Source organism: Grammomys surdaster, unplaced genomic scaffold (assembly GCF_004785775.1).
Source record: "Grammomys surdaster isolate TR1022 unplaced genomic scaffold, NIH_TR_1.0 363, whole genome shotgun sequence".
Taxonomy (NCBI): Eukaryota; Metazoa; Chordata; class Mammalia; order Rodentia; family Muridae; genus Grammomys; species Grammomys surdaster.
In genome coordinates, this window is record NW_021604782.1 from 10,255,395 (window position 1) to 10,279,905 (window position 24,511).

General features: G+C 50.6%; 1 protein-coding gene across 6 annotated transcripts in view; it reads left to right on the top strand.

Moving 5' to 3' along the window:
* The window catches only part of Rgs3 (regulator of G protein signaling 3), a 119,943-nt gene that overhangs the window by 79,583 nt on the left and 15,849 nt on the right, over window positions 1-24,511 (top strand). Inside the window, exon 1 of one of the 6 annotated variants that reach the window (XM_028779854.1) lies at window positions 11,697-11,793. The exons of 4 other annotated variants lie outside the window; for them this stretch is intronic. The gene's annotated coding sequence lies outside the window, so the exon portion shown is untranslated. Of the gene's footprint in view, window positions 1-11,696; window positions 11,794-24,161; window positions 24,230-24,511 lie in introns of those variants that run through there. One more of the 6 variants, XM_028779853.1, reaches the window with a different exon arrangement.

A 24,511-nucleotide genomic window follows, 5' to 3' on the forward strand; every position in this document is an offset into this window, starting at 1 on the left:
AACTCAGGTTTCTTATCATAGTCATTGTGCCTGGAATACCCAAGCCCAGACTCTTGACACTGGAATTACCAAAGGAAGGTTGGGCAAGAGCCAGCACCTCGAGGGACTCTGGGACCAGGTTTAAGGAAAGAAGGCAGCTGTCTTAGATTTCACAGATGAATCTTATTGGCTCATAGCAGAAGGAATCCTAATTACAGACACCTATGTGAGAAGCCCTTTCCTACTTCCTCCCCATCCTGAGGTTCCTCTTCCAGGCTGCCCTGGATCGTTTCCCGCTCTTCCCTCTCCAGCCCTCTGCCCTTCACGGTGCTCAATGTGCACTGGACTGTCGCTTGGCTTCATGCATGTTTGCGTGCCCATGCACTCTTCAACCAGCCCTCTTGCCCACCGAGCCTCAGGCTCGCTTTCTAGCAGACAGACAACCTGACCTCTTTCAGTTTCCAGTGTGTTCTGCAGACCCTGTCAGAGGCTGCTGGTGACTCTCCATTGCTGTTGATATCGGCCACTCATTGCTCAGACAAAGCAAATAAAGATAATTTCTATTGAGGATTCTTTTGCACACTAGCACTTCCGCCCACTTGGGGTTAGCGTCATTATTGCAAGAAAACAGTATTCTAGTGGCCTTCCTGGCCAGAGCATTAAGGGCGAGCCTAGGAGGTGGACCATCACTTACAGCAGTCTTAAATGGCAAATGTATTCTGAGACTCACATTCAACTCCCAGGAGCCTTTAGGAATGTAACCCAACATATATATCTTGAAGTGGAGAATATAGTGTATTGTATGCAGAGTAAGTGGGATTTTGGTCAAACCATAGAATCCTTGAATGTGGAACCAAAAAGCCCCCTTTGTCCTCCAGGAAGAGCAACAGCTTAACAAGCCAATTTGTACAGACCAAGACCAGGATAGGTACTAGAACCTCGCCAAGGGTACGCAGTTGGTGGCTTGAAGGTCTGCGGAGGGGATTCGATGGTCTTAGAACACAGAGCCCTTTTCGCACAGCAATTGCACAATCATTAGGAAGCTCCCTGACCTGGACCGTAATGGAGATAGAGCAGCTAGCCCCATTTGTAATGGGCTGATGGTGCAGGGATTATCTAGTCAGCAGGCATGTCTACACATTCTGGGCACGTTCTGGCTGGAAGGGAATGAATGGGCTGCTATGTTTTACCTGGAGCCGGACCGCGTGTGGAGTGTGGCGGGGGGGCTGGTAGAGACACTCTGCTTCCTGTGGACTGTTCTAAAAATAGCAGTGGGAACATTGCTGAGGGGAAGAGGAGGGGGCTCCTTGGGAGCTGGGTGGGGATGACTCGCCCCTTCCTCTTCCTGTCAGGCCTTCTGTGAGGAAGTCCCACAGATTCACAGAATTGAGATCTGGGCAGGTCCTCACCTTTCTCCTTGCCCACACTACCAGGCCAGGAGACCTAGAGCTAAGAAAGGACTGTTCTGTAGTCACCAAGTCTGGGGAGGAGGTTCCAGAAGGTGGGCTCTTTTCCTTCCTGCTCTTTCAGGAGGCCACTTCAGGTCTCATGAGGCTTCCTTTGGTTCCTTGGGTGCACAGGGCCTGGGAACTCCTGGGACCGGATGTGGTCTGCCTTCCTGAGAGCTGCTTGTCAGGTGAGGAGCCCCTAGCTAGTGCGTCCTGCTCCCTGATATCAGCCAGCTGGTCTATTGCACCAAGCCTTCCCTTTTCTGGTGTTCCTTCCTTGCTGGCTTGTCCTCTGTTCACTTCCTCTACTGTCTGCAGAGAGCCAGTCCGAAGAAGAGAATCTTATGGCTCTGGCACTTTCTCTGCCCTTCCTAGGGACAGGTCGGGGCTGATGAGGGACCTGCAGGGCTGTAAGATGAGGCAAGATCCTATGCAGGCCGTATCCACTCTGCTCTGTGATGATGGGAGCCAATGCATGCAGGATGCATGCAGTTTGTCTCTCACAAAGCTTGATGAGAGGCAGCTTCCCAGCCGGGCTGTGGTTGCAGTTGCCTCAGTCCCAGCACTCAGGAGGCAGAGGCAGACAGATCTTGTTAGAGGCCAGCCTGGTTTGACGAGTGAGTTCCAAGACAGCCAATGCTATACAGAAACCCTGTCTGGTGTGTGTGTGTGTGTGTGTGTGTGTGTGTGTGTGTGTGTGTACGGGACACGACAAAAAACCCAAAACCAAAGCAAAAACAAAGCCTGCTGGGAATTAGATTCCCAGTAAGGAAAGCAACTGTGGGGAAAATGAGTAGTGACCTATGACTAACTCTCCATGTCTACCACAGGGGCATGGCAAGATACGATTACCTTAGTGCAGTTGATTTTGCTGCTGTTGTGAAGAATTATAATTCCTGTAATTGATGTTAGGGAGAAAACATTAGATACAGATGAACCAGGAAAAGACTAGGTTCACCATTTGTGGTGCCCACTGTTAACTGTTATTAACATTTTGGAGTGTATACTGTCAGAAATGTGTTTCCCACACATATTTCTTGTTTGCAAGTTAGGGTTACTTCCAGGTGCAGGTTTTTGTTTTTTATTCTTCTCTCATATATTTCATTCACGGCTGTAGTTTCCACTTCCTCCCCTCCCCCAACCCCAGATCCACCTCCTTCGCCTCTCCTCAGAAATGAGCAGGCCTCCCGGGGACATCAACCAAATATGGCCTAGCAAGCTGCAATAATACCAGGCACGTGTTCTCACAGCAAGGCTGGACAAGGCCATCCAGTAGGCGGAATAGGGTCCCAAAGGCATGCAGAAGAGTCAGACGGCTCCTGTGCCTACTGTTAGGCTGGGTGATGTTTTTTAAATCTGCCTTTTCCCATATAACAGTGAAGTGTACACACGATTCCCACTAACAGATGATAGTCTACAACACCACAGTTAGGGTATTTCAATCCATAGCTGAAACCTGTGTATCTGAGTCCTCTCTGAGAGTTAGATGCTCAAGTCATCTGAAGCCTGTCGGAAGCCCTGAGATACAGGTCCTTAGGAATGCAATGTGGAAGCCCCCAGCCTCCAGTTCACACCTGGTATATTGTCTGACTCTCAATAAATATTTATTGACAAAGATTTTGTTGGAATTCATTTGGGGCAGCAGGATGTCTGGGTCAAAGTGTGTGTGCTTGTAAAGTGGGTTCTTGCTCTGGTAGTCGAGTCACCCTTCAGAATGACTGTGCCCATTTCTAATGCCACCTGGATTGGGACCCTCATCTTCTTTGCCCTCAGTGCTGGGGATCAAACTCAGGGCCTGTCTTGTGAGGACTAGGCTCACCCAGTGTGAGATTTCCCATTTTCAATTCTGTAAGTCCTACTTCCCAGGAAACAGACATCTTAGAAGAGGATTGCTATTTCCCTGTGGCCTCAGTGGCCCTGTATATTGTTACATTAAAAAAAATTTTTTTTTAGATTTATTTATTTTACATGTGTGCGTGTTGCTCACATGTATGAATATGTGCCTACACGTATGTCTCATGCTTGCAGAGGGCAGAAGAGGGTGTTGGATCTTCTAGAACTGGAGTTGCAGATGGTTATGAACTGCCATGTGGGTGCTGGGAAACAAAGCCAAGTCTTCTGTGATAGCAACAAGAGTTCTTAACTTCTGAGTCATTTCTCCGGCCCCTATTATATTCCATTAAAAAGAAAAGGATCGCTTTGATTACTGGAGTTCCTGGACATGTATTTACATGCCCTTTGGTTACTTAATCACCTCTTAGGGCAGTAGTCTCTTCAAGTCTTTTGCCCACTCTCTTTCCTGATGTGCTGTTTGTAGTTGAATTGTTTATTCACAAAGAGCTCTTTATATAATACGGATATTTGTACACTGGCCTTTTCTTGGAAGTTCTACACCTTGACTTTAGTTCACTAGCATTTTGCCCCATTGGTTTCATTTACGTATCTGTGTCAGGCACCATATCAATAGTTTGAAGTAGTTTGTCCTTCCTTCCTCCAACCCATCCTGAGGCTGTCGGCTAGCCCAGGATTCCCTTTGATTTCCTCTGCAGCCTGGAGATGCTGTTGAACTATTTGCAGACATTGTTCCCAACTATCTCTACTTTGAAAGCACCAGTTCTATGGAGTTTTAAGTCACCTTTAACCCTTGGTTATGTCATCAATCAGGAAATCTCTAAACACTTGTGACTTCCTTGCTGGCCCCTCTTTGATGGTACTTTATCTTGTCCTTGACTTCTGGGCTTCCAGTCACTGTGCAGAGAACTTTCTTGGAGCATTTTCCCAGCAGAGTCAGTGGATACTCCACTTTCTTGGTTCTCCAAAGGCTGGGAATGTTTGGCCTTATGCTGGAGTCAGGGAGCTTGAGGAGAGGACTCTAGGCCAACAGTCCGTTCTTCTGAGAGGCCTGAGCATACTCCTTGGTCTCGTGGTCTTTACTACTGAACGAAGGGCACTGTTGACTTGACTCTCTCAAATCCCCTTGTGAAAACAACCATCTCTCTTCCCAGTCTTTGGAATTCAGAAGCATCCCCAGAATCCAGGCACTTGTTCTCCTTGGCAACAGTCCTCCATGCTGACTCCCAAAGCCATTTCAGCCTAGACACCCAATGTTTTCATTAAATGTCTTTGCAATTGTGTTCTGTGTTCAATTTCTACTTCCTGAAATCTCTACTGCAAGTAATTAATAATAATGATACTAAGTACACAGTATGCCTTCCATCTGCCATAATGTGTAATCTGTCCAGCACTGTTGTTTTGATTCCAACTTTCTCACTTTTTTTTTTCTTTGAAATTCAAAGAAGTTTTATTGGTAGTAACCCAAACTTGGGACCAGCTCAGTTGTCCTTCTGTGGGTAAAAGGTTAGAGTAACTCTGTTGCACCCACCCCAGGCAATAGCACTGGGTTCAGATTTTTGTTGCTGTTCCGATACCTGAGAGAAACGATACAAAGGGGGAAAGATTTGTTTTACTCACAATTACAGAGTGTTCAGTCCATCTTGGTGGTGAGGGGAGGGGAGAGAGAAAGTGGAGTGGGGCCAAAGAGAAGAAACAGGACAGAAGAGAGAGGCTGTTTCCTTATTCCTGTTTACAGTGAAGAAACGAAGGAGGTTACTGTACTCTCCTCCCTGCCTGTCGAATCCAACCCCCAGAACCAAGATTGACCCAGTGCTGCCCAGTGCTGACTCTGCAGCCAATAGGGAAACCTTTGGGAGTCTAGACTGACAGACTGACTTACTGAGGGATACTGAGGCCTAAAGAGAGAGGGATGCATCTGTCAAAGGTTCTCCAGTGAATTTAGAGTTGGGGATCATCCATTCTTTCTGTCTCAGCCTCTCTTCTCAGGCATCATCTCTGTTCCCGGGACTCTTACGTGGTCTTGTGGCAAACCTTCCTCATTTCGCTCCTGTCCCTGTGGACATCTTTCTAAACGGCAGCCAAGATGACTCTTTCTGTTGAAGCAATCTGGTCACTTTCTTGCTCCTGAGTGTTTGTTGGGTGACTGAATGAATAAGCAAACACTTTTAGAGTGCTTTGTGTGTACCAGTGATATATCAGTCAGGAATTCACCTGCTACAAGTGACCCAAACCCACTCCACAGGCTACAGCCTGCAGATGGAATCCACCAGATGATGGAGGACAGCTTTTGTGTATGGTGGGCTAGATTCAGGACCTTGACCAAGGTCCAGTTTTACCTTTTCCACTGCTTGGTTTTATCTACTTACGTGTTGCCTCACTCCCTCAGTGGCGGCAGTAAAGATTCCCAGAGAGCCAGATTATGACCTTTTTGGTTTGACGCCTTCATTTCAGCAACAGTGCTAGGCCCAAGTCCCCTTGGCCCATGTGCTCATTCCAGTCACTGAAGAATGTAGGATGGGTGAACAGGTTGTCTGAGGGCTGGGTCACAGGCCCATCTCTGGAGTCATGTGAATCACCAGAGTTGAGTGTGGAGGTGGGAAGTGGAGGCCCTCTCATGCCAAAGGGTGATTGGAAGCTGACTCTCAGCTGGCAGCCAGCGTAGTCCTCATCACCATGGAGAACAATCCGTCTAGTGTGGTGGAAGGACCACTGGAGGAGAGGCAGACACCATCCAAATCTGAATAGTATGCAAGGCATCAGCATTGGTTGGGACAAAGGGCTCCACAGGAGTATGCGGCTAGCTTGGTCCAGGATGTTAGGAAAGGAGGCAGGCACTTGGGGTACAAGAGGGTGTTCTGTGTGAGAATCTTAAAACAGGCCACTGTAAGTGCAGGAATGAGGAAGATGAAGGGAGTACAAGATAGAGCTGGAGGAGGGTTTGGGGTGAGGCTGTGGTGCCACCCGATCCAGCCCCGTGACAAGGACTTTGAACTTGGTTCCAAGGGCAGTGGAGCTGCTGGGGCTGGGTTCGTGTGGTAGAGAGCTCACAGTGGCCACCTGCAGAAGGAACGGGGAGCCTTTTGGAGCTCTTGCCCTTCCACACTGCCAAGGAGAGGTGATGGCAGCTTAGTCCAGAGAGGAGGCACTGTCTCAGATGGATAGGAGGTGAGACCTACATGCTTCAGTGATTGATGGATTGAGGGAGGGGCTTGGGAGAAGGATAACACTCTGGACTGACTTAGCCACTGGAGAGGTAGTGTGGAGCCTAGTTAGTGAGTTCTCCCAGATCAAGGCTTGTTTAAACCAGAGCCTCTTAGACCCTATGAGGCAGGGTCTTTTGCTTCTGGAGGATGCTCACTGAGTGTGATTTTTTTACACCTGGCCTGGCCTGGCCTGGCCTCCATTCCGTGAGATGTACCCTCCCAGTTCATGCTCAGATACGACAATGACAGGTTGTCGAGGGACCAAACCCTCTCAGTTTTGCTATTTACCCCATTGCAGGCCTATGAGAAGTCAGGCCACCATGCCTTTCTGCAGACTAAGTTTTGTGTGGACTGACCTAGATTCAAGTCCAGCACTCATCTTGGAGACAGGACCACTGATGCTCAGAGAAGGGAGTCATCTTTGATTGGCAGACAGCAGCATCATTGTCCTGCTGACCTTCTGTTTGGACAGCCTAAGCTCAAACCCAGTTGTCCAAGCAGTGGGCAGGCCCCTGGGGGAGTGCAGGAATAAACTACTCCTGATAGCTAACTTCAGAGGCTTGGGTCTCCCCACTGCTGAGTCTACAGTTGAACACTTCCCAGGAACTCAGGCTGTCAGGACACAACCTGCCCCTTAGCTGGCAGAAGCATAGTGGGTCAAGGATTGCTCCTAAAACTTTGAACTCTTGGGCCAGCATGTGGACAATTCGAGTGGAGCCAGAGAGGGAGACGGCACAGTGCCTGGCCATGCTGTGCCATGACAGCCATCCAAGGTCAGCCCAGTACTATGTATGTGACAGCAAAGCATGTTCCAGGCAGGATGCAGAAGCTTGCTGGGGCTGGTGGCAGTGTTCCAGGATAGCTCCAGGGGGTGACCCTTGGCCTCTTTCTTACAGCTTATGGGCTGCTTGCTTCTGTGGCTGGGAACACTATCATCCCAAGCAGGGCAAAGTCTGGTATGGAGCTCAGGATGGTTGAGGAAGAACGGATGGCAAAGCAGACGTGTAGAAAATGTGAGCTGGAGACAGAACATATAGTTAGGAGCCTGGGTCTCAGAGCAACTCTGCCTGGACTGAACATAAAACCGGCTTTCGAGTCAAAGAGGGTGCGAAGTAGTTGATTCTGGAACCAAAATGAATGACCAGGGTCTGAGAAAACAGATTTAGATTGCCCCAAATACGGTTTAATGAAGTGGGATTTTTTTTGTCTTTTTTTTTTATTCTTTCAAGTAAAAGAACAGTCATAAATCAAAGCTCTTTTCAAATTCATGGGTTAAAACATCAGATAGGTAGTTTACTGCAAAACCTTTAAGATGGTCGGAGCCAGTAATCTGTTAGTTCATTCCAAAGGCTTCACCTGATAGATGTGGACAATGGATGGCTGTCAAGGGGAGGAACAGTAGCTCAAGATAATTCAGCTCCAGAGCAACATCGGTCCAAATCTTCACACTCACGGGAATTCTAATCAGTCATCAGCCTTGTAGTCTTTAAGGGCTTCTCTTCCTTCCTTCCTTTCTCTCTCTGTCTCTCTGTCTCTCTGTCTCTCTCTCTCTGTCTCTCTCTCTCTCTCTCTCTCTCTCTCTCTCTCTCTCTTTCTTTCTTTCTTTCTTTCTTCCTTGGAACTTCAGTTCACACCATGTCACTTTCCTGTGCCTCACTATCTTGACCCCTCAAAAGTGCAAGATGGTCACAGCCTTCTGTCTGTAAACACTTATGATAGCCAGCTGTCAGTCCACTCAGACAACTCTTAGGCTCACCCATTATCCCTCAACAGATATGATCACCTTGAACTTCCTGTTGACACCAGCCCTCCCAAGGAGTAGGCACAGAAACAACCTGTTCCATGTAGGCCTGGGCAGTGGGTGTGACAAATGTAGGCACTGATGCTACAGGCAGGGGCTGGCCTGACATGTGCTTGCCTCTAGGGCTCTAACAGCAGGGCAGGTCACATCCTCTCCTACTGCTTACAAAGCCATGTACCAGCTATTCCTGGTAACATATGCCTTGTTTGGAGGATACACGCTACAGGCAAAGGGGTGGAAGAAGACAGAACATGGTGAAGACTCTGGAACAGAGACTCAGCAGGATTGAAACAACATATTAAAGTTTCTCAGCTGACCCCATGATAGGGAAGGCCTTCCTGCACAGAGTCAGTAGACCCCCTGACCTATGAGCCCCTAGTGAGTTACAGCTCAGAACTCCCTAAGTGGGCCAGCACACACTGAGCTTGACTTGGTGTGGGCATGTTCAAACGTCGTTGTCAAGATCCTTCTTCCTCCCGATGGAATCTGTAGGGACAAGGGCTTCTGATGCACACGGCTCTTAAGAGGGTCTTGGGAACACAGACTTCCATAAGCTGAGCATAACACAGCAGAGGCTGGGAGGGAAGGTACGCAGAGCTTTGCTGCAGAGAGTGTTGCAGGAGGCAGCCTGTGTCTGGCAGTGTGCTAAAAAATATCCTCAGGGCCCTGCTGCATTTTCCTAAGGGTCTCCCCTGGAGCTTGGGGACCCTGACTTTTCAAGATGGGAGGTGGGTTCTTGCTGAATCTCCCTGGTTCTGGCCCTGGGATCCTCTGCTATTGGCTTCTCTCTATGTTTGGGAGTGGGCCTGTTCTCAGGCTCTCGGAGAATTTGCCTGTGGGACATGGTGGAAAATCTGAGCAGGGCTGGGTTGTTGCTCCGCCACTGCTATTGAACCCCCTTGGCAGACTTCTTCATCTCTGCTCACTCATCTGTGAAATGGGGATACTAGAAATCATATCTGATAAGGTTCTGAGGATTTAGTGAATCATTCAGAAGGGCTCACACCAGTGATGGTGCTGACACAGAATGTCAAATGAATATTTAGTACGCAAAATATGTAGATCAGCAAATGGAACTGGGCTGGGCCTTGAGCACGGAGGGGCCAGCCCCTGTGCCCATGGGCCACCTAGATGTCACTGTTCTCTGCGTCCACCTTCCTCCCATGTTAGGCTGATAAGCACCAGGCTGCAGTGGATGGATCACTAGACAGAAACTCCCTCTCCTAGCCTAGTCACAGAGTTGTTCTGTTTCTTTGGGAAAGTCACCCCTCCTCTCTCTGCCCCCCTTTCACTGGCCATAAGTGGGGAAGAGATGCTAAAGCATCCCCAAGGGTTGGCTCTCCAGGAAAAGCAGCTTGGCTCTGTTGACTTCCTAGTCCTGTGCTAGGCTGTACTTTGAGAAGGGCATTGGTCTGCTGTTGGTATCTGGGTAATGGAGAGGCAAGAGGCAGTAGAGGCAGTGGCTTCCCCAGGCTCCCCAGGTACTGGATGCTCCCCAGCCTGGCTTGGCTGGCTCCTTGAGGCTCCACTCTTTCCCCTGTATGCCACAGTTCAGCACATTATCAATGTGTTCTGGACCTAGTGTCCTGGGTTGGCAGAGCTGTGTTGCCCCTCATAGCACGATGTCTAACTCTGGCCTCATTCTCCTGATGGCTGCCATCCATCTCCCACGCTGGATGTCAGCTTTGTGAGTGCAGAGCCCAACCCATGTTGTCTACAAGAAAGGTCTTGGCTCCTTCTACTCCCCGAAAGATGAGCATACAGTTTTTAAGTAACTAGTCCCCACAAAGGGTGGTCTGCACTATTGACCTGGCTAAGGGTATTCTCATAACCATGAGCTTACATGTGCTTGTGGGTGGAAGAGACACAGATGGGCAGGCAGAGATAGAGAGGGGCTAGGGACAGGCTGGGCGATAGTAAGAGACACCTTTAGGGAGAGGGGAAGGTCAAAACAGCATACCATGCTGTGTTCTAGACGAAGAGAAGACATGAGGGCAGGGCTCCTTCTGCCCAGTTCTTTCTGAGCTGTCACCTTAGGAGCTTTCTGCTAAGGTGAGAGAGGCATGGGGTAGGTTGCCTGCCTCATCCTGGGAGCACTGCCCATACAAGACAGCACAGCCAAATCTTAGGGTCCAAAACAGCCAAGCCTTAGGGTCCAGCACAGCCAAGCTTTAGGGTCTAGCACAGCCAAACCTTGGGGTCTAGCTTTAGGACAGAGCCTGCTATAGTGGGGAAGCACCATAGTAAAAAGTGGGCACCTCAGAGTCTTCAACCCTAGTCCCTATAGTCACTCAGCTGATCAACTGTGAGCAACTCTAAACCCAGGATTCTTCATGTGTGAGGAGGGTAGGAGACCGCCACCATTCAAGATGCCGGCGAAGATGAAGTGAATGGAAGCAGGCAAAGCTGCAAGCACAGGGCCTGGGCACAGAGTCTGTGTTCAAAAGAGGGGAGCCTAGAGCCAGCTCTTGGAATAATCTGGATTCTGGAGATGGGCAGCTTTCGTCCCCATTCTGCAGATGAGGAAACTGAGGCTCAGAGAGAGGCAGTGACTTACTCAGAGAGACCTAACCCACCTGGATTGGAGCTAGAATTGACCAGCTTTGTTTTGTTTTTTTTTTGAGTCCACATTGTCCCCCTCTTTTGGTTGTTGTAATGAGCATGTCTTGGTCTCTTGGGGAGGAAGCTCAAGTCCTCTGTCTAGCTCAGATTCCTCAGATACACTAGGTGCCAAATTAAGACACGTGTTTCCAGCTGTGCTGGACAATACTAGAAAGACCCAAAGTACCACTCCCTGGCCCTGAGGGTAGCTGCATTCTCACTCAGCTGTCCTGCTTACGCTTACAAGCCCTCAGTTCAATTGCAGCTCTCCACTGGGACAGAGCCGGTTAGGGGTGGGGGTGTGACGGAGGAGCCTTGATGATTGGCTGGGTCTTGCTAGGGAGTGGGAGCCTCAGCTGGGAGCATGTGTGTGGGGCTCAGGGAGGAATCCGCTGAGGATCCCAGGGTCAGGGGTGCTGAAGAATAGGCACCCCCTTCCTCTAGCGTCTGTATTTTAGGGATCAGCTGGGGACCTGGGAATGGACTGCAAGGGACCCAGGGATGGCAATTCTTGTTGAGAGTGCAAGCCATGCTCCAACTAGCGCACACTTTCTGCTAAAGGATTGGCCAGCGGAGGACTCTCTTCCTTGCCACATCCTTGGGGGGGAAGTGGTTGGAAAAATCACAGACTTTTCTGTTTGATGGAAGCTAGAAAGCTAAGCCTCTTTTCTGAGTGGCGGCGGGCCGGCTGAACCGGGTGTGTGTTGTGTTTGGGAAGGGCGCTCGCAGAAGGAGGAGGAAAAGGAGGAGAAGTAGGAGGAGGAAGAGGAGGAGGGACGAGTGATGCAAGGATTTTGAAAAAAAGAAGAAGAAGAAGAAGAAGAAAACGCTACCTCCATGTGGGAGGTGGAACCTGGTCATTTGGTTCTGCTTTTCCCAGCAGGTACCGCTCCCCTGGGGAACTTGGGTAAGTCCATAAATAGCTCTACTGACACAAAGGAGCTCTGTCTGGGGAAGGCAGCCGCTTGACACGGCCGGCCCGCCGGCTGCCCGCCCGCCCGCCCTCAGGAGGAGCCGGGTGGAGCCCCGGGGCGGGTGGCTGGCAGGAGCTGCAGCAGCTAGGAGTTGCCTGGGTCCTTGCTGGAGTGTGCTGGGTAGGTGCCTTGATGGCAAAGATGTGAATGTGGTGGTGGTGGTGGGCAGTAGGAGGGTGGTCTCGTTCAAGACATCCCGTGTCCCTGTTTCTATTGTTCCTTTCCCAGGGCAGCCATTGAGAGACATCTTGCAACCAAACCGGTTCTGTTCTGTGTGTGTGTGTGTGTGTGTGTGTGTGTGTATCTGTGTGTCTGTCTGTCTAAGGGTGCGGTAGCCCCCTCAGGGGTAGGGGCAGGCTTTCACTGAGATGCTCCCCTGTTTCAGAGGGACAGGCTAGCTTTTCTTTCCAGGAGAGACTAGGAATGTTTGGTGACTAGTTGGGACACTATGTGGGAACGGAGTACTTAGCCAGCAGGATTGGCTATTGTGTCATGGATGCTGGCCACACACCAGGCACTGGGGATGGGAGTTCTTATGTAGACCCCATGACTTGGTAAGAGCTGGACTCCTAAGCTGGTCTTGGGGCGTTAATGCTGGTCTCCAAGATCTGGAAACACAAGGAGCCTTGCTGTGTGCTCCATAAGCTGAAAGCCTCCCCTGACCCCCGCTGCCTGCCTAGGGAAGAGCCTGCACCTGCTCCCCTGGCTCCAGCTGAGACCACTCACTCTCAGAGCTAGCTAGCCCCTGTAAGGCCAGGCAGAGATCAGTTCTGTTCTCAACTTGGAGGGCCCATGTCTTTACTCTGTCTCAAGAGAACCCTAAATCTTAGACTAGAAGGGTACCCTGAGCCCAGAGAGGGGGAAAGCCTTGGCTAAGTTCAAGCAGCAGGTCTATGACTGAGCCAGACCAGGATTGTGGACCTCTGCCTCCCAGAACAGAGGAGAGGACAGTGCACATGGGAAGGCATTATCTAGCCACGAGCTACAGGATCCCACTTGGAGTCTGGCATTATTTATTTGTTCAAGACTCTTGACTTAGTGTATGGCCACTGGGCCCCTCAGCAACTCTGGAGAACTGTTTCTCATCCTAATGGTCTCTGGCTTTCTGCTATGGCCGCTTTACTCCCTGTTAGGGTGGCTGGAGTGATTGCACACCACCCAAGCAAGAGCTGCAGTGGCTTGCTCCTCTGACACTGGCAGGATCTCAGTCAGAGTCAAAGTTTCCACCCAGTCCCTCTGAGGAGTCCTCTGTACCCAGCCAAGGGCCACCTCTCTTCTTCCTCAGCTCCAGCATGTGGCATGGCTTAACCCAGGGGTGGGGAGCCTCTGGGGAGCCAAGTTGCAGGATGGGGCACACTCAGGCCCAGCCTAGCATCTGAGAAACAGGAACATAGTGAGGATGGAGTCCGTTGAGACAGTCTTGGTCGGGAGCTCTCTGCTCTGAGCTAGGATGGTCCATTAAGCTCCTGATAATAGGTACTAGTGATCAATGAAAGAACTGTACCTCCCAGCTTGCCTGCCTTTCTTCTTAGTTTTCATGCACACAGTTTCCTCAGCCCAGAGAGCCCTTCTTTTCTGTTCTTTCTAGGTCTTAATTGCACCTAACTTTCATACCTGGAGTGAATACATCTGTCTGCTGCAGGTGGCATCTCTGGTGGCTGCTTGTGTCCTATTTATGCAGGATGTGGGGCTTAGTCACCCAAAAGCCCAGCTTTTTCCTAGGGCAAGGCTGGAGAGAGGTGTTGAGATGTCCTAATGAGTTAGGGTAGGTCTTTTCCTGACCTCCCCCCACCCAAGGCCATGTCCAGGTCAACTCAGGCTGTCCATTCTAGCTCTGTGCCTGGCAAGAGAGTAGGCACTTCCAGGAGAGGACCTGGCCAGCGGCCCCTCAGGAGGATCCCTAAGCTCTATGCATCAGTGTGATATTAGGAGGGCCAAAGGAGTTGAAGGCTGGGTTTGCTGGGGAGTGAGGCAGGGAGAGTTTTGACTTTAACCTACCTGAAGCCACAGAAAGAGCTTACTTATTCAGGGAGTCATACTGTGCTGGGTGGTGACCATGCCATAGTCTGGCCATCAATGTTAGAAAGTGGTGCCCTGGCTGGATCCATTGTAACACTCATGGTCATGTGCACAGACTATAGGGTCTTGGAGCTCAGCTTCTTGGACCACTTTGGAGCAGTCATTACTTGGGCTAGATCTTTAACACTGGTCCTCCACCAGGGGATCTGCCTGGCTCTCTCAGAAGACGCATAGCTAGAGAGGGAGAACTCATGCCCAGCTATATTTCTGGGGAGCTTAAACGCTGCTTCCTATTTGTTCTCTGAGCATCTGGAGCTGATGGATTCTGTTTGCCTTCTGGATAGAGAAGGGATCGAGGGAGAAAGGAGACTTTCACCTGAGGTTACGCAGAACTCAGGACTCTGGTTGCTCAGCCCAAGCCTCTCCTTGCTGTGTGTCTCAGGGTTTATGAGCTTCAGCGTGGAGCTCCCTCTCTCTCGTTTGCACTTTCCAGCGGTACCAAGGCCCTTGGGCTTACTGATTGAGGTTGCTGACCTCTAGAAAAGCAATGTGCTCGGCAGACAAAGCCCACGAGAGCCAGTTGCTTCTCATTCCTGATCTGTGAAGCGTGGGCAGATTCACCTGTGTCTCTAGCTCAGTTTCCCCTTTGGAGCAAAAGAACCGGATCAGATATTGCTAAGGCATGTTCTAGCCACTGGATTCCCTGGCTCTCTGCAGACTTAGGTCTAAGAGGCATGGTCAAGGCAAGGCTCAGCTGAGAAGCAGCCTTTGGCCTTTCTGCTTCTTACTCAGGCGCTTCTGGGTTAGAAGCCTTCTCGTGCAAGCTGCAGCCCAGGGAGGTTTGTTGTTGTTTGTGGAGTCTGTCCGTTTCCAAGATGTCATTGCTCAGGGAAAACCATCATTCCTCCCAGGGATAAACAAGGCTGCTTATGGCTCAGCCCCCTAAGCCCAGGGAGGCTGGAGCCACTCACAGCAGGCCAGCTGGGCTCAGTCCCAGGGAGCTGATGCCCTACACCCTCCCCACCATCCCATCCCCCCTCCACGAAACCGCTAGCCAGCAGAGTGGGGTGCACCACCAGCCACTTGGGGAATCAGAGGGTCTAGGCACTGAGAAACGGGGAGAAAGTGTCCATGCCCTCTTCTCTCTGATGGTGGTCTATATCATAACATCAGATGTGTGGAGAGCCGCCAGCTGTACCCTCTACCCCAGGATCTCTCCCTTCTGGGCACAATGGCCCAAGCTGATGCCTTAGAACTTACCCAGGCCCCAGTTTAGGAAAATGGGCGGAGTGGTGAGTTACAGGGGACTTGGTAGGACATTCACTGTCTTTCCTGTTACTTGTTGGTAGTTTAGTCTCAGTGTGATAGCAGCACCTGGAAACAGGTGTGTGGGGGGGAGGGGGCATGAAGAAGGACAGAGGAAAAGCTGTACAGAGCCTCTGGGGGTGGGGGCGAATGGCTGGCAGGAACCTGGAGACAAGGCTGCAGGAGGTTAGGGAAGGGGCCATAGAATGGGAGGTACCTTGGATTGTAACTGGTGTCTAGTCAGGGCACGAAGACATCATCAAAGAGAGTATAGTTTATAGTTGGTCCAAATAGAAACTTAATTCTGTTTGTTTTGCCTCTCTCCTTCCATCCTTCCCTTTCCTCCCTCCCTCCCTCCCTCCCTCCCTCCTTCCCTCCCTTCCTCCTTCCCTCCCTCCCTCCCTCTCTCTTTCAACTCTCTCTTCCCCCTCCCTTCCTGTCAACCCTGTTAAGTACCTTTGTGTAACATCCCCTTGTGTGTGGGGGGGAGGTTCTGGCGGTATCAGCATAAAAAGTTCAATCTGTGATCTCAGGCCCACTGTCAGTGCCCTTGAGAAGCATCTGGTACAGCCTGGGTTCCTCAGTGAAGCTACCTACAGGAGTCAGGCTGTCTGTCCATGCACATGTGTACCTATCCACAGAGCAGGAATTCATCCTCGTATCTCAACTTCCTTTCCACGTAGATGTGATTTTCACCTGACCCTACACATTGCCCTCCACCTCACCCACCTGCTCCTGCTTACCTCCTGAGGCTGGCTCTGGCGGCGTCTTGTAGGGGTAAGGACTCTGGACTTAAGGGCTGTGACCTCACTTTACAGTGTTCATCTCTCCTGCCTGTGGTTCCTCTGACAGTGGTCAACCTCACTGGTCAAATGAGATGCAAATGTGAGACTCTTGGATGAGGAGGGATCGAGCCTGTGGATTCCAGGTCATCTCACAGAGGACCAGATGTCTGGTCTCATAGGTGGCTGTTGCTAAATACAGCCATGTGGGCGAGGTACTTCAGACAGGGGGGACTGACACAGAAGGTGACGGGCGCGCAGGCAGGAGCTTTTTGGAGGAGGATAATGGGAATGTGTTAGAGAAGGTGGTGAGCTCACAGGGGACAGAGCAGCTGTCTCTGGCAGAGGGGTCACTGTTGAGGGCCCTCCTTTGTCTTTAAAGTGAACTTTTAAGTGGAAGCCTGGTGTACCGGAGAAAGATGACAAGAATGCAGCTCATGGCTTTTCACCAGATGGACACACCCGTTCGGTCCATAAGGAAAGACTCTCATCCAGTGCGCTAGGAGTGTTTCAGTGTGCCCTTCAGTCACAGTGGCCCCGACTTCTCTCACTGATTGCTGGCCTACCTTGGACTCTGTATAAATAGGACACTTGAGTAGCTTTCTGACTTCTTTCCTTCAATGTTTTCCCGGTGATTCATCAACATGTCGTCTCAAAGTTTTTAGCTTGTTCATTCTGTTACTATTTGGTGTGCGTCTCTATGTGTGTGCCTCAGTTTACCCATTATTCCACCTCTGGCAAGTGTTTTGGGTGTTTCTAGTTCCAGGCTGCAGTGAATAGTTTTGCAGGGACCTCCTTGAACACGTCTTTTGAAGTGCATCCGTCTTTCTTAGATACACCTCTAGTTTGTGATGACTGACTCATAGAGCTGTGTATAATTAGCCTGAGTAGACGCCATCACAGACATCAGTACATCCGCTTTCAGGCCACGTGGGACAGAATGTTGCCCCTCTGTGCTCGCAACACTTCGGTATCAGATGTGGTGATATCTAATTGTGTTTTTAATTTACGTTTCCTTGATGACTCACTGGGTTGTGGGCCTTTACATATGCTAATTGATCATTCGGCTACCCCCTGGCAAAGTGCCGGCCCTTTCAAGCCTTTTCCTCCCTTTCCTGCTGGATCTTTCTCCCTTCTGTACAGGTTTGTGGGACCTTAAAGAAATTATTCTGGATGTGTGTTCCTTATTAGCTAAACATACTAAGAACATATTCCCCAGTTTGGGTTTTTTTTAAAAAAATTATTATTCTTGTAAGGGAATATTTGAAGAAAAGGGGTTCTAAATTTAAATAAACCCAATCTGCTAAAAGTTTTTTTTTTAAATAAGCTCCAAGTTCAGAGGGAGAACATGGCCTTGATAGATAAAGTGGAGAGCAATTGAGTAGACACCAACAGTGTCAACTTTGATCTTTCACACACCCACATGTGACTGTTCACTTAAACTCATGTGTGCCCACACACATGCACATACAATCTCACCACACATATGTACACATTCAAAAAAATTAAATACAAATAAAACCCGAAACAAAGTGAATTCTTCATCAGATGCCATCAGTTACCCAATCGGTGTGGATGTCAGTAGGCTTATTTATTAGAAATTGTTGTTATATGATATTATTCTGGGGATAATAACATAGAAGAAAAGTCTATACGTTCGTTTTCCCTACAGATGATTTTTTTTTTTTAATATTTGACCTGTGGTTGGCTGACTCTGCAGACCCGAACCCCGCAGATACGGCAGATCTTCTGAAGTTTTAAATCACTTTATGTTTCATTTTTAAGCCTGAAACCCATCTGGAATAGATTTTTCTGCACAGCATGATGCAGAAGTCCAGAGTCATCTTCCCAGAGGAGATGCTCAACTATCAAAGAGACTGTCCTTTCTCACTGTGGGACATTGTCAACCTGTCAGAAGTCAGGACCAAATGCAGACCTGTGACAGGGTGGGCTGAGCTTTGGAAGGATGGATGCAGCTGCTCAGGTCAAAGGGGACATGTGGCTGTTCCTGTCACAGGAGCGGCATCTTGAGCTCAGGTGTAGAGCCCCAGAGAGAGTGTATGGCCCGCCGCAATGCTGTAGATAGATTGAGCTGGCTGTGGGGCTGTGGCACTGGGGAAGAGGAGATGTGTTACTGGTGATGTCTGTGGGAAAGCAAACATGCCATTCACTGTTCCGTACAGAGCACTTGAGCAGCAGATCTAGCTGCCTCTAGGGGCTTGGAGGCTTTGAAACAGAAGAACGATTTGCTCAGGTTTCTGTGAGACTCAGGGAGTGAGAGTCTCATGACAGGGATAGCTGGGAGATGAGTTTGGAGCAGATCCAACCCAATCCAACCCAGCATCACCGCTCCCAGAGATGGGGCCTGTGTTGGAATTCAATGGTTCAAACAGGCGTGCCTGAGGGCCTGTCAGGGTGACCTTCAGTGGGAGGGCTCAGCTGAGTCCAGTGTCCAGTTGTGTACTCCAGGCCTTCTGTTGCCTCTGGTATTGCTCACCAGAGCCCCCAGTGCTGAAGGCCCTACAGATAGAAGAACAATACAGACAGATAAGGCAGGTGTCCTGGAAAGTGGACAGATCTGTTCCTCCTTCCTTCAGCCCTCACAGAGGCCTGGCCATGCCTCAGGCCAAGATCTGATCCCTCTGAGCAGATTGACATCCTGGGAGAGTGGTACCCAGCAGAAGAGTGACTTGGTCACTCTAGGTCCCTAGGTCTCTTAGGGAACTCAAATGACAGAACCAAAGAGAAAGCTTAGGGTATAGAATGGCCCCCTCCTGAGATTCTGAGCCTTTGGTGCAGGCCTCAGTTTCCTGCCTCGAGCTAATTAGCTACAAATGCTCCTTTTTCTAGGCTGTTATAAGGGTCAGAATATGTTAAGGGCTCTGTCTCAGAACTGGCTGCAGGGGCACTAGCTGACAGTGTCAGTGATTCTGATGCTGATAGGGCTAAGAACAGGACTGCAAGATTTGTGGGTGCTTACAGAGCACCTGTGCTGAGTCAGGCCCTTACCGCCATGCTTCATGTGGATTGTCTCCAAGCACTGCTGGGATGTGGGGATCTGGCGTTGGAGTCACGATGCTTCACACACAAGGCATCCCCAGCCTTTAAAGAGGTCCCACATGGGCACTGATTGTAGAGGGAGTGGAAGGGGGATTTGAACGCTGATTTGTCCCACCTCTTCTCCACAATGACCTGCTGCCCCATCATTCCTGGCTTCTGGAGTGCTCCCTGTTCATTAAGCTATTGCTTAGTGAAATGTGGTTTAGAGTTGGCCCATGATGCCCTCCTGTGAGCAGAGGACACCACTGCATGCTGCATATTCTGTGCTCCAGGCCCTGCCTCCACATACCCCACCACAGCACAGCGGCTTCAGCTGACTAGGAGATGGGCGTCAACCCCAACGTCCCGGCCCAGTCTGGGTTGCCAGCCTCATGGCCACAGTGCTCTTCCCCGGGGTCTTCTCGGCATGGCAGAGCATTTTTATCCTGGTTAATAAACTTAGAATAGGATGGTGCAGGCAAGCCTTATTTGGAGTGGATGCTGGGAAGGACTTGGTTTAGGAGAGTTTCTAGGTATGTGGCTCGGATTCCTGCCCTTCTGTGACCAGTCACTTGGAGCAAGGGCAGTCTCTGCCTGTGGCACTACTCACTATGACCCAGTATAATACCTGGGCACTCGGGAAGCATCCTTGGAAGGAAGAGAGAAAAAAAAGAAGCAAAAGAGGGCAGGAGAGACCATGGTGGGGTAACAGAAAGAGAAGGCGTTGAAGAGTGGGTGTGTGTCTTTGTGTCATGGTATACATGTGAGTGCCTTAGGTCCTTTTCTTGTATGTCCTTATGAGCCCTTTGTCCCCTCAGATGCCCTGGCTGAAGGGCCCTAGGCAGCTCCAGGCTCTCTCGCCAGGGCCTCCCCTGTGCTGTCTTTGTGACCCTGCTTTGGCTCATGAGGATTGGAGCCCTGTCTCACATCCTACCCTCACCCCCTCAGTTACTCAGCAAATGCCTACAGAGCCCAGCCACACGCCAAGGCCTGTGCCAGGTACTAGTGCTAAAGACCAACAAGATCCATCCCTGCCCTAGAGTTGCCAGGTCTCTGGGAGAGAAACACAGGTAAAGGTTCAGGGCAATCCCTCTTTATCCAGCTCTAACTCAGGGGCTGTGGAAGCTTAGCGGTAGGCAGAGAGGCAGGTGGGGCTCTTAGGGGAGAGAATGACAATGAGCTCGGCTGGGACAGGAGACTTTGCTGCCGTTGGAGACCACTCAGGGCAATGAGGGTGGCCCCACAGGGCAGGGCCTGGGTATGTGCAGGAACCAGAATCTTCCCCTGAAAACAGTGTCCACTTAGCTTTGGAGGGATTAGGAAGGCAGCTCTGGAGATGGTGGAAATGGGTCACGTTGATGACGATGATGGCGGTGGGGTTGGGGATTGCTCACCAGCCGCCATGACCCACCTTTGCTTATATTCAGTCACTTCCAGCAACCCTAGGAGGACCACTGGCCCCATTCTGAAAATAAGCAGACTCAGAGGTCAAGTAACTTGTAAAAGATTAAAAAGCAAACGAGTAGAAGTCCTGAGGAAAGCAGCTAGGGAAGCTGGGACACAGTCCCATGAGCCCAGTGCTGCTTCGGAGCGAGGCTGGGATTCCTCAGCACATGCAGACCTCTGCCCCATCAAAGCGCAGCACTGTCTCCAGCCCTTCACACTGGCTCCAACTGCATCTTGGAGTCACTAATCCTTTGCCTCCCCCATTTCCTCCTGCATAAGCCTCTCCTATCTTTCTTGCTGCCTCAGCTCCCACAACCCCTCGGGCAGGGCTGGGGTGGGGAGAGGTTGGCCTGGTTCTTCACCCCAGTCTCTCCTCCACAGAGCTGGCACCTCCGAGGCAGGGATGGAGCTTGCTGCTGTTTGGCTCTGGTGCCTGGCACATGGTTGGGTTCTGTAAGCATTTTCTGAGTTACTCTAAGAGATGAGGGATAGGGAATAAGCCAGAGCCCGGTCTTGATAAGTGAAGGAAGGACATGCCTGACCACTAGGGAAGTCGAGGCCAGGCCCTGGCATAGATGTCTGGAGCCCTGTGTTGAGAACCTTCCAGCGGAGATCTCATGGAAGCTTTGTAGGGTCTTCCTGGGTGGGTTTGGATGTGGACCTGTGTGGTCCTGGGCGAGTTACCACAGAAAAGTGGTAAGTCAGACTTCCACAAGACAGTTTTTCCAGCATGGCACAGAGAATAGCCAGAGGGCTCTGGGCTGCCCTGGGAGTACCACACCATTTGGATCAGGGTTAATGATCTGATACAGCTGCAGAGGGAGTAGAAAGATTCTTTAAAAAGGAAAATCAATAGGTTTTGTTTTCTATCATAGTTTTGGGAATTGAGCAGAGGGCGCTGTGTTCTGCTTTGCCCTCTGTCCCCTGTGCTCAGCCTGCCACTTGCCTGAGGGTTGCCTGGAGTTTGATGAGGAACCATCCTGAGGACTTGGTGACGGGCCTTGGGGTCCAGGGTGACAGATCCTGATGGACAGGCAGAGTGACCTATGACGGAGCAGAGCAGGGTTCAGTGGATCACTCAGAGGAAACCTTTGGGCAAGTTCCCAGCCCAGCAATGTTAGGGGTGGTTGTAGTTACTGTGTATTGGATACTTACATAGTAACACACAGTACTGGCCACACAGTATTGAGTTGCTGATACACGATAGCTCATTTATTTCTCTAGCAACACCATGGGTTGTTCTTAATCCCATGATACCAGAGGAAACAGAGGCTCAGGGAGACCAAGCTCAGGATAACCCAGCCAGAAAGGCTAAAGCAGGTTCAGTGTCCAAAGCTGTCACCACTGTGAGGACTTGTCACTATCCTCCCAGACTTTGACCAGGCTGAAGAATTGGGGGCTGGAAGACAGTGGTGTGAAGGACTGAGCTGGTGGCAGAGGCAATATTTGGGGCTCTGGGGTCTGTGTTTAAAAGCCAGTCACAGAGGAGCCAGCTGAGGCTGGATGGGGAAACTGGGTTTGGGTTGAGTGTCTGAGGATGGTGGAAGTCAGTGTCGAGCCAGGGATCTGAAAGATGGAGACCCAGTGGACCCAAAGTGCAGTATAAAAGTGAGGCCTGAAGGTCCACAGCCTGGCAAGAGTTCTGAGGGCCGTCCTAGGCTTGGACAAGTTCCAGGCTCCAAAAACACTTTCCTGGCTTCTCTGTACCATGGCAGGGGGAAAAGCAGGTAGCCAGAGATCTCACGTACATAACTAATGACTACAGTTTCAGTCTTCTGGCTTTCCAACCAGTGCTCTTTCATAAGTCTGACTTATGTGAGGGCCAACATGAGACAGAGGCAAGCACCAACACCCCCACTCCCAGAGCAGGAAGTGGTTTTTGAGGGCATATGCTGTGGCTAACATCTGGTGGCCTCGGTGAATCATCAGCATGAGAACCCCAGGTTGCCTGTGGGGTCAACAGGGATGGTTCCATAGTTAGCAGTGGTATGGGGGCCCGAGCAGGTCTCTTCCAGCAGCCCGAGACTACCCCTTCACCTAGCAGCTGGTGGGCGTCTGAGGTCAGCAGCCACAGCTGGTGTGAGCAGGAGCTTCTGGGTATCATCGATACCACCCTTCCCCAGCCTGATCCAAGCTCTGGATTGCATTTGGGAGAGGATTTGATTAGGCCCTGGGCAATGGCTCCATTTAGAGGGCCTGGTTCATTTCCTGTGGCTGCTAGCAGGCGAGACAAGGACGGAATTAACCCTGCTCTAGTCTCGACAAAGAAATGATAGATGGAGGGATACAGACCTGCAGGGATACAGACCTGGAGGGATATGGACCTAGTGGGATACAGACTTGGAGGGATATGGACTTGGGGGGAGGATATGGACCTGGAGGGATACAGACCTGGAAGGATATGGACTTGGGGTGATATGGACCTGAAGTGATATGGACCTAGAGGGATATGGACCCTCTCAGGGAGGTGGAGTAGCAACCTCCTGTTATACTTGGGATCTAATGTCCTATCAGAGGATGATAGCATCCCTGGGGCACCCTGGGTGGATTCTTGTCACCCCAGCCTATAGCAGCACCTTCCAAATTGTGTGTTCTCCACTATCTGTACTTCCTTTACTAGAGTGCTCAACATATTGCTTGTCTAGCCTTTATTTCTTCCTCGAGGTCTATCACCTTGTTCCGTGCTGCCCACCAGTGCCTATGAATAAATGAATGGATGGATCCTGGCCCCATGTTTTCCCAGCATTGCCCAGAGCTGGTTCTACATAGACACTTATCTATAGCCATGTCATTCTCAGGACAATCTACCCTGCCATGTATCCTGAGATCTTTCTCCCTTTCCCCCTCTTTGTATCTCCTTCTGCCATTCCACACTTCTGGGGTTCTCAGGTTTCCTAGAGTATGCTCTCAAGCCCAGCTAGGTCTCCCAGGAACGCTGGCCTGACCAAATCTGCCCACAGTGTCATAGAGATCCTGCGTGGGAGCTTGGCATAGAATGAGGGGTTCTAGGCCCTGTCTGCAAAGCACTGACTTTGTGTGGATGGGCCTCAGGCATACTCACAACCTGCTCCCTCTCTTACTAGACCCCCCACCCCCACCCCCAGTATGTGGAACACCTAGGACAGGAGGCAGGGGTATTAATCCTGCATGAGTCTCAGCTTTCTTAGGTAACTGTCTCACGGACTCAGGCCTTTCTCCCCAACTCTAGAATGAGAACCCCAATAAGTGGCCATTATATCAGTATGTCTCCTGGGCTAGGCACTGGGAAGAAACTAACCAGAGCCTGTGAATCTCGTGTGTGGCCTCCCTAGGCTCAGCTCCAGAAAAGGAGAGGTTGAATAGCACAGCTAAAAAGTGGGCCCCATTGTACCAAAGCCAGAGTCTGAAGGGGCATTGGAGCCGATAACCACCAGGCTGTCTGAAGGACCTTCAGCTCCGGTGACTTTCTGGATGATCCCTCAGGGCAGGGCCCTCTGGGGACAGGCAACAGCACTTCCCCTCCTGGTTTTGTTTGGTTTGGCCCCAGACTAGGGCTGAGTTGACAGAGGCAGGCTGACTTGCATTTCTGGTTTGGGGCTTGTTGCCGCAATCTCTTAAGGAGATTGGGCAAGCTCTGCCAATAGGCACCTGTGGGACAGGACTAGGCCCTTCCCCTAGGCCCCCAGGAAAGGGGAAACTCACTTGAATCCTCTGTCTGTGTCATTCTGTACTACGCTCTGAGGGCACCCAGCAGCGGTTTCCTTCCATCTTCTCCCAGGACAGTAAGAGGCAGACGGAGGTCTGGTTATGGCAGAAGGATGTAAATGTGGGGTACCATGAGCTTGCTGCAGGAAAATCTGCTTTCTGATGAAGATACTTCCGGGCAGACGGGTGATGGGTTTGATACTCAGGCTAGGATTTGGTGATGGGTGTGGTACTCAGGCTGAGATTTGGTGATGGGTGTGGTACTCAGGTCAAGGTTTGGTGATGGATTTGGTATGCAGGCTAAGAGTTAGTGATGGGTCTGGTACTCAGGCTGGGATTTGGTGATGGGTTTGGTACTTGGGCTGGGATTTGGTGA